Genomic DNA, 10,738 nt, shown 5'->3' with positions numbered 1-10,738 from the left:
TGTTCCTTTTCTAGGAAGCTCTTTCAACACTTTACCTGTTATCAGATCATAACCGGGGGCTTTTTTACCGTTTAAATCGTCTTTTATCACTTTAGCTACCTACTTCAGATGGTGTGAACAATTTTATTGGTAAATCAAGTTGATTTGGAGAATCGAGGAATTCCAAAATTTCTTGCTCAACATTTGAATTAATAATTTTTGAATAATTGAATTTTCAATAAATGTAAATATCTTGTTTGGTAAACAAAGGATGTAATTGAATCTGTAAGTTAAGACAAGTATGCGAAAACTACAGTTTTCCATTAGCTCAAGCCTAAATTATATTGTATTTAATCTAGCTTGTTATATTTCGTTATTTTGTCACGTAAAAACATTTAAATTATGTATGATGTATAAATATAAAAAAATTTAACAACAAATCCATTTGAAAGTAAAGTTTAGACATTGGTACGGTCGACATTGGTACATTATCATTGGCGAAAATGCTCATGCACATTAACATTATTGCGGCTATGTGTTTAAGTTGTAACATGGTTTAGTTTCATATAGAAATTTGAGAAAATAATTTTTATTTTATTTTTTGTTGTAATGATTTGAAATTAAAGATTTACATTTACAATAGTCAAGAGTAGTCTGCAGTGGAAAGACTTCTTGATAAGAAAGCTCTGGAAGCTTCCTTATCACCTGGTCCAGTGCATGTGCTGGCCAGAGTAGGGGTAGAAGGTTCCAGAACTGAGATATCTTATATAAGGGAGCTGCTTCCATGTGGGGTTGTTAGTTCAAGAGTGTAGATGTACAGTGTCCAGACCTGGGGTGAATTTTCTGCAGCCTACTCAATGAGTAGTAAGTTTATTTTATTTTTTTATGTTATTTTAATTCATTCACTTTTATCCCTCCCTCTCTGCTAATTATTGTAATAACAAGAAAGACCATAGATGTTTTCTTATTAGATATTTAACTTTTCTTTCAATTAGTAAAAGATGTAAATATAAAATGCACCTTTTTTATTCTTTTAGAATTTATTTAATAGAGTTAAATTTGGATCTAAAAATAATAAATGCTTATTAAAGTAAAGTTTTTAATGTTTCTAGAAAAGTTTAGCAATTGTAAATTTTATTTCATTCAGGAAGAAATTAATGTAACCTAATTTAATTTCGAAGGATTTTAATTCAATTGTTTAGCTTTTCAATTTAAAGAAGTTTGAAACATTAAAGAAATATGTATTTGTATTGTAGACAGATAAGCTAGGAACGGGTTTGTTTGTTCACAGGGCTCAAGTGTGTACCAGTGATTAATGGTTTTAAAATGTCCCATAAAAAATATTAGCCGAATGTTTTAAATTTGTTGATTTTTTATATTTAAAGAAAACTAATGGAAGTAAATAAATTTCAGTTTGATTTTGGGTTTGGTTTTGAAAGTGTTTAGAAGAAACTGTTTTATTTTAAATAAACCATGACTTTTGTAACAATGATGAATTTTTATTTTGGGTCTCCTCTTAAGGCCAATTCCACTAAATAGAAGATAATTGATCTTGGAAATAACGTTACAAAGTTGAGACACGTTTGTAGAAAACACTAAAAAGGCAATCTTCTAAACAATTTAAAAATATTTACAACTTTAATTATATAGAAATGTTCATAACACAGTAAGTAATTCCATTAGTTGCATAAGCTTTTACGTGAGTCTTTTTAATTAATTGAAAATTAAGTCTGTAATAACTCCTAAAATAGCTCCTGTAATACCGGTACTTGATAATTGCTTGATTTCTAGCAACGAGTACACAAGTTAAAAATTCAACAATGCATTAACATAACAAGCTCTCTTTCACGCTGCAAGACTAGTAAACGGCAGAAGTAAGGCAGAACGGCAGAACTGCGGTATTGGTTTACCATACACGCCTGCAACGATGCGCTGCAAACCGCGCGACGAGTAGCTAAATGAACCGTAGAGTAAGTGAGCCTTCTAATATTTGTAGAGGGTTCACTTACTCTACAGATCATTGTGCCAATGAACTGTAGAGTAAGTGAGCCGTCTTCTATTTGTGTAATAGTTATCATGAAATAGGCTCGTATAGTATACGAGCCTACTCCTGTAATTTATTTAAATTCAGTATTTTGGCTCGTATACTATACGAGCTTATTCCTGAATTATTCAAGAATTCATACGCTTGGCTCATAGGCACTATGATCTGTAGAGTAAGTGAACCCTCTTCATTTATTTGATATTTTTGATCGGCTCGTATAGTATACGAGCCTGTAGTGCAAGTGAACCTTCAATATTATTTACGAAGCTCGTATAGACTATGATTTGTAGAGTAAGTGAGCCATGTGTTTTAAGAATTACATATTTGGAGGCTCATTGTGTCAATGATTCGTAGAGTAAGTGAACCCTAACCTACGGGCTAGGAGAAGGGCTATGGTCTAAAGCAGCCAGGTGATGAACCAGACTCTAACATTGGGCAAAAGCTCCTGCACCTAGTCAAGGTGCAGGAGTAAAGTAACACAGGCATAGGCTTACCCAGTTAGTGGCAAGTGGGATGTACAATAAGCTTCGGTTGACGTGCTAGGACCATGAGTCCACCCTCTTACAATCAATCAATCAATGAGAACAGGGGTTTATGGGGTTAAATTTGGGTTTCTCATAAAAAAAAAAATAAAAACATAAAATTTAGCAACTTCTTTCTAAACAATTTTCTAGAACTTAAAAAAGAGAAATAATTTAGAATATTGAAGTGTTATTATGCGCCTATAATATGACTATGGAGAAAATTCAAAACATTGTAAATTTAAAATTCCCATGTTATTCTTATGAAGAAAATTGTAAACTGTTGTAGTTTGCTTGTTTATGAGCATAATTTTGATCAATTGGGAAAATGCATTCATTTCAATACTGAACTATTAACATTTTACAAAAAATGCCTTTTTACCCTCCCTGTTGCAGCAAACTTAAATACTCGTTAAACTAATGCCATTTAAATAAGGAATAAAAATGTGATATTTTTAAAATTCATACGATTGTAAATATTGATTTATAAGTCTCTGCTGATATCATATAAGTATAATGTAAGCCATTTTGTAAATCCCTGTATATATTTGTAGACCTATGAAAGGCATGTTTAAAAAACAATATGACTTAGCTAATGCAACTTGTTTTGTTGAAATTCTGGCTATATAATTGATTTGATTTGATTTAAGGAGACATTTTAGAGTATCCAATCAGGCGAATGGAAATTCGCTTAGTCTGCAGGTTTGCTGTGGTGGGGGTATAACTATGCATTGTATTAACTAAAGAATAGCACAGAGCTAGGTAGTTTCACATATAGGGAATCCAAATCCGCTAAAAGGCTTTAGATTTTTAATGGGGATGTTTTGTTTAAGTATTCAGTATTCAAATTAGTCATTGGCTATAGCCTACACGCTGAATTTTTATTTCAGGATTAGTGTTGCCTACAGTATTATTTTGAGGCTTCTGATTGGTTGAGGGAACATCATTACCACGACGATACGGTTGATGACATCGGCCTCGGTGGTGTAGTGGATAGAGTGCTGGGCTGATGATCCGAATGACCCGGGTTCGAACCCCACCCGTAGCACTATTTTTTTGTATTGGATTTTTTTCATTATCAACAAGTTTGGTTGGTTTGGTTAGGTTATGACGGTTTAATTTTATAATTAAAACATTACGAAATTGAATTTGACCCATTTATAGTTTAATTTTATGAACATATTTTTTTTTTCGGTTAAACCTTCATTTGATTTTTCATTATAAGCAAGTCTGGTTAGTTTGGTTAGGTTATGATAGTTTAATTTTAGAATAAAACAATTGTAAAATAGGATTTGAGGCATTTATAATTTTATTTTATGAACAGAACTATTTTTTCGATTAATAAACCTTCATTAGATTTTTTCATTGTCAGCACGTTTGGTTGGTTAGGTTAGGTTATGACGGTTTAATTAAAAAAAATATATATATAAATTGAATTTGAGGTATTTATAATTTTATTCTATGAACAAAAATAATTTTTCAATTACTAAACCTTCGTTATAGTCAATCAGAAGCCTCTAAATGACACTGTTGGCAAAATTAATCCTGAAAAACAAATTGTGCAGCCTACACTGGAGGCAGATGACAAAGAGAATGTAGCGTGATGCATATCCGTCAGGTGATTTTACAAACATTCTTTACATACGATCAATATAGCATACTTTTATTGATTATACAACTCCGTCGATAGAGGGTATTGTATAATCAAAGCTACAGTCCAATGATATCAATCATAGATAAAAAACCATGTTGGTTAGAAAAGAATACATTAGAATTTGATGTACCGATGTACCACAACTAAAATTTTAAAAGTGGAAAAATTACAATGATATGTATTAGCAATAAATAGTACACACATTAATGATAAAATACAAATATATAACTTTATATAATATTTGCCTTTCATAAGTAAGTTCACCAGTTGTTTTACCGCTACTCTTTGAGAGACGAGAATACGTTTACAATTTAACAGCTGAGTTTTGGCGCGTCGTCTGCGTTTGTCTGGATGTCTGCAAAACAATTGTTTTCTTGCCAGTTTAGTCGTTTAGTGGTGAAGATTTTAGTAAACACATAGATGGATTGATCATTCTAACTAATAATTTAGGCCCAGTGTAATAATTAGCACTAAAATAGCTATAAATTTTGGTAAATCCAGGATTCAACCGTTTGTATAAGTATATCTAAAGAGGGAAGAGTTTGTAAACTGTATAAACATTATACTATGCATGCATGAGGTTGGTTGGTGATCAATATGAATAACAGGACATAAAAGCTTATGAAATGTGAAATTGTACTAGTTCATGGACAGTTCAACTACTTATTACTGATGTTAGAAGCAAACCTTTGAGTTCAATGGGTGAGTATATAATAGTTCAAGTTGGACAGTGCGGAAATCAAATTGGAAGTGTTTTTTGGCCTTCTGTTTTAGAAGAGTATGGAATTCTTCAGAAATCATCAGTGTTAGATATTGGACAGTCTAGAAAACTCGATAAATCATTTAAAAGTTTTTTTAATTGCCCTCAAGGATTGCCTCCAAAATGTACTACATTCATGGATTTAAAACAATCAAAAATTACTGCAAGAGCCCTGTTTATAGACATGGAAGAGAAAGTAGTTGAGAGATTTCAACATGGATCAATTCATTACTTGTTTGATAAGAAATATCATCTTACTGATAATCCTGGATCTGGAAATAATTGGGCTGTCGGACACTACAGTCATTTCAAATGCTATAAAGACACTTTGGCTGACATGTTTCACAGTATAACTGAACAATGTGATTCTTTAGCCGGCTTCTTTTTCATGCTTTCTTTAGGAGGTGGAACAGGATCCGGTCTGGGAACAGCAATAGTATGCCTTCTTGAAGATCAGTTTCCCCGTATTGACAGGGTTGTTACTTGTGTTCATCCAGGTCAGTACAACGACGTTGTTACAAGCCCCTATAACATTGGCCACTCCCTTCGGATATTATCTGAGCACGCTTCGATTGTACTCCCAATAGACAATAAAGCACTTATAGATATTTGCAATAGACATAGTTTTAATCGAGGAGTGAAGCCTTTTGAGGATGCAAATAAAATCATTGTTAACATGCTTCTAAATCTAACTAGCGGTTCAAGATTTTCGGGCTCTTTGAACTGTGATATAAGTGACCTTAGTTCGTTAGTGCCACAGCCAGGATTACATTACTTCAGTTCTAGTCTTAGTCCTCTTCAACTATATCCATCTCGGGACCTAGCCTTCCAAAATAAAAAGTGTGATCTTATTCAAGAAATTTGTTCCAGAGAAGATCAGTTGATGAGAGTGAATGCACTCGGAGGAAAAATATTTAGTGCCGCCCTCCTTTGTCGAGGGGATGTTTCTCTCCCTGTGCTAAGGGATTACGTGAAAAAGTTCAGCTCAAAAGTAGAATTTGCTGGTTGGAGCCTATCAGGGATTAAAACCGGTCTTTGTTCCATTCCTCCCGTGAGTCAAAAAAGAGGTATTTTATGTTTGGCCAACTCATCTAACATGACCCGACTTTTCTCCGATTCTCTTAAACATTTCAATCTTCTTTATAGAAGGAGAGCTCATGTTCACCACTACTTGGATGTTGATGGATTTGAGCTAAATGATTTTCTGTTGACAGAAGAAAGTTTAGCCTCATCTGCTTTGAAATATGCTGATGCTGCAAATTGTATTGAAGTTCCTAGGCTCCAGGTTAGTTGAATGTTCCGTAACTAGTACGGTAACTGGTGGATTGCCAATAAGAACTGTAAATATTGTATCCTAACTTATTCTTGTTAAAATATTTATTTTAGTAAATTTTTATAAAATAAGTATTGCTTTCATGTGAAATGTACCTTTCTCCAAGCCTAAAGTAAAATAACAAATCAAAGCTCGCCTCTAGAATTTCTTTTACATTTCTTATCGGGCATTAGGAACAATATATATTTTCTAAGTACCGTACCGTAAATATATGCATGATTCGTCTCAGTTAAAGAACAATTCTAATAAAACCCTCATTAGCCTACATATACCGTACAGTTATGGACACTTATTTGATGTTAAGAGAATTTTTGGACTCAATAAAACTAAAAATGGTTTTAAATACCTGTTAACTTACTTGTCTAAGATTTTTAGAGGGATGAATCTCTAAAAAATCAAGTTAAATTGAAAAAACTTGTTACTGAAGTTGTTTTAAAAACTACCTGCTAAATATTTTGAATGGTAAGTATGTATTATTTATCTCAGTAAATTTAGATTTTAGGGAATTTTACCGAATTTCCAACAGGTCTATTGGGAATAAGCTATTACTCTTGACTGGTGTTTTAATAAAACACACAAATTAAACGTAAGTTATTTATTTGAATGAAATTAAATTAAATTACATAATTCACAATTGTACAACATCTTACTTAGACAGAGGCCATGAAAAGAAGGAAGAGCTAAGCTACTAATTTCAGTAAGAAGAAAACCATAGAGTAACATGATTTACTGTACATGATATGTTGAGATGAATGAGCTTATACTATATCAACAATTACCGTGAGTCTTGGTAAGACCGACCCAAGACCATTACTTTATTTTTCTTTATTTTCCCCGCAGCATACATATTTTATTAAGCCGCAGCAAACCTGCAGACTAAGCAAATTTCCTTTTGCCTGATTGGGTTTACACTAAAATGTCTCCTTAAAAATATCACATTTATTCCCTATTTAAATATAATTAGTTTAACGAGTAGGTATATAGGTTTGCTGCAACAGGGAGGGTAAAAAAGATGTTTTTTGTTGTAAAATGTTAATAGTTTAGTAAGAAATGAATGTATTTTCCAAATTTGATCAAAATATGTTTGTAAACAAGCAAACTACAACAGTTGACTTATTCTCCATAAGAATAACATGGGAATTTTAAATTTACAATTTTTTGTAATCTTCTCCGCAACCATTAGGCGCAAAATCACGCTTCAATAGGCCTATACTAATTTTTTTTTAAGTTTTACAAAATGGTTAGGAAAGAAATTGTGAAATTTTGGGGTTTTATTGTAAAAAATTGAAAAAACCCATTTTTACCCTATAAATCCCCCGAATGAAAAAGTAAATTGGTCTCGGGTCCAGGTCTTACCATGAGTACTACCACTACGGTAATAGCTTATTCCCTATATGGGAAATTCGCTAAAAGAAACAAATCTGACATGTTTAATGGAATATTTTAGTGAAAATCAAATCAGGCAATTGGAAATGAGCTCAGTCTGCAGAGTTGTTGCAGCGGGGTACAATTTTGTTTCTTTTAATTGTTGACAACAATGGTGTGCCGTCTAAAGATTTTACTCTAAACTTAGAAAAAATGTTTCATTACATCTTGGAAAGCTTTTGTGTCATACTTTAATCTAATCTTAAATTTATTTTGCTTTTGTATTGTGATACGGTACATTTTGTACAAAAATGCCTGTTTGCTTTTATACATGCATTGGTTTGTAATAATTTGTCCAAAGAAAAACTTTACTAATAGATAATACAGTACTGTATACAATAATTAAACCCCTAGAATGCCTTTGAAGTCAGTAAATTATCATAAGGGTATGCTCTAATCCTTAGGCATCTAGATATCCACTCCACAGAGAAATATTGAGGGTGTATGACGCAATGTTTCATTTTGCCATGTGAGCTATGGTGTTTTGTTATGGGGACACACACCCACGACCGAAGACATTGATCCTGCAAGAGCTCTGACAACAATCACCTTCAACGATTGTCTGGCTCACCCCATAAAATATCCCCGCCGCAGCAATCCTGCCGACTAAGTGAATTTCCATTTGCCTAAATTGATATAGCCTACAATTAAATCTATTTAAATAACATTAGGTTAAACGAGTACCGAGAATTTCTACTAAAGTGAGGCTAACAAAGTGTGTTCTTTTGTAAAATATTAATAGTTTAGTATAAAATAAATAAATTTGCCAAGTTGTATCAAATATATACAAAAACAAGCAACCTACAACATTTTACAATATTCTCCATAAGAATTACATGGGGAATTTCAAATTTAAAATTTGTTTGAATTTTCTCCGTAATCAATAACTGCACAACACTTCAATATACTAAATTATTTGACTCATTAACCTCTTTAAAATGTTCTAGAAAGAAATTGGGAAATTTTGTGTTTTGATGGCCAAAAGTGAGAAAAAAAATTTTTTACCCCATAAAACCCCCTGTAAAACCCGGTTCCCATCATCTGATCATGCTGGTTCACAAATTCATTCAAGTATATTCTGCCTTACACCTTCAAACCAAATTTCATCAAAATTAAACAACAATTACTGAAGTTATCGCGTTCACGGACACACACACACACATACATAATTTTATATTTTTCTTTTATAGTTTTGTTGACTTTTTACCAAGGAAAAATGTGGTTCGGATTCCACTATAAACTGTAGGTCCCTTAGTTGCCATTAGCTGTATGGGCTATTAATTAACAGCTGTGTCTAAGGAATATGTCGGCCTTAGTCACTAACAAGACTATAAGATCACGCCACTCATCCTACACTCATCTCCATTCATACTTGGCTTAAAATACCTACTATATGTATGGTCGCCATTTCATTGAACAGTATTGAACAGAACTGTTTAAGCTACGCCCGGGTACTTATAATAAGCCCGTCCCAACAGGGTGCCTTAAACCATCCCGGGTCATTTGCCTCCACCCTCCCCGACCGGGTGTTTAAGCTACACTCGGGCACTTATGGAAGCCCCGACACTTCTGGGTGTGTGAATCGGCACGGGCCGATTATGCTGGTGGCCCGGCTGTGCAGTGTGTCCCAAACCGACCCGGGCCAATTGTGGTAGCCCGTTGGGCCCGGGACACGCCCGTAGACCGGTGTGTACGGGCAACCGCAATGGCCTTGGCCATGTGCCCCACCCGCCCCGGCCGGGTGTCGGAGCTATGCCCGGGTACTTATTCTAAGCCCGTCCCACCCAGGTCACCCAAACTGCCCGGGCCAATTGTTCCCACCCTCCCCAACCGGGTGTTTAAGCTACGCCCGGGCACTTATCGGTAGCTCGTCCCTCCCGGGTGTCTGAATCGTCCCGGGCCGCATATTGTGGCCCGGCTTGGCAGGGTGTTCCAAACCGGCCCGGGCCTATTGTGGCAGCCCGTTTGGCCCGGGTCACGCCCGTAGACCGGTGTGCACAGGCTACCGCAATGGCCCGGGCCATGTACCCTACCCACTCCTTATAGATACCTCCGGGGAGAAATCAACCCCGTCATCTCTCGCACCCACCTTATTTGAATATTACTCCATTGACAGTTAACTCATCCCCATTTTATAAACGAACTCATTATAATCATACCCCTACCACCAATTTGACTTTGCTGTAAGTTTCCTTGGGCGTGGTACTCGAGTCATTCTTATAAGCATCTAGGCTAGCAGTAACGTAGCCAGGATTTCAAAATAGAGGGGGTCGAACGACCGGGGGGGGAGTCTGGGGGCCCCCAGGTAAAAGGGGGTCCGGGACATTTTTTTAAAAATATATGCCCAAAAACGGCCTTTTTTAGCTCTCTTGGCATTGAAAATTATCAACCCCAACGTCAATACAGTATAATTATATAATTTTACATTTAATTTAACAAAAAAATATTATATTTAAGACCGGAAGGGGGGTCCAGACCCCCAGGACCCCCCTTGGCTAGCTGACGGCTACGCTGGCATTTTCGTTACATTGCTACGTTTAGAATCACACACCGCTCTACATTCTTGTCCCACATGTTCCAAATTTTACCACCCACAGACCTTTCGATCAACGACCAAAATCAATAATTTCGTATAAGGTACGCCCGGGCACTTATGTGGAGCCCGTCCCTACCAGGTGTGTGAATCGGCCCGGGCCGAATATGGTGGCCCGGCTGGGCAGGGTGTCCCAAACCGACCTGGGCCAATTGTGGTAGCCCGTTCGCCTTAAACTCCAGGCCGCGGCCTTGGAACTGGCAACGTCGCATGTGGTGTTGTAACAGCTGTTTTGTTTGGAAGCAGCTAATGGTATTTGTGTATTTACAAATAGAGAGAGAGAGAGAGAGAGAGAGAGAGAGAGAGAGAGAGAGAGAGAAATACTTTATTAAGCAATCGTCAAGATTGAAAATGGCGTCATAAACAATTTACAATATTTACAAATACAAAAAATGTGTACAAAAGCGAATGAGTCCATGTTTTACACTT

The sequence above is a fragment of the Macrosteles quadrilineatus genome, unplaced genomic scaffold (assembly GCF_028750875.1).
Source record: "Macrosteles quadrilineatus isolate MER2022 unplaced genomic scaffold, UCM_ALF_1.0 Scaffold_4__1_contigs__length_99947679, whole genome shotgun sequence".
NCBI lineage: Eukaryota > Metazoa > Arthropoda > Insecta > Hemiptera > Cicadellidae > Macrosteles > Macrosteles quadrilineatus.
The sequence above is the reverse complement of the archived record's forward strand: the minus strand, read 5'-3'. Positions refer to the sequence as shown.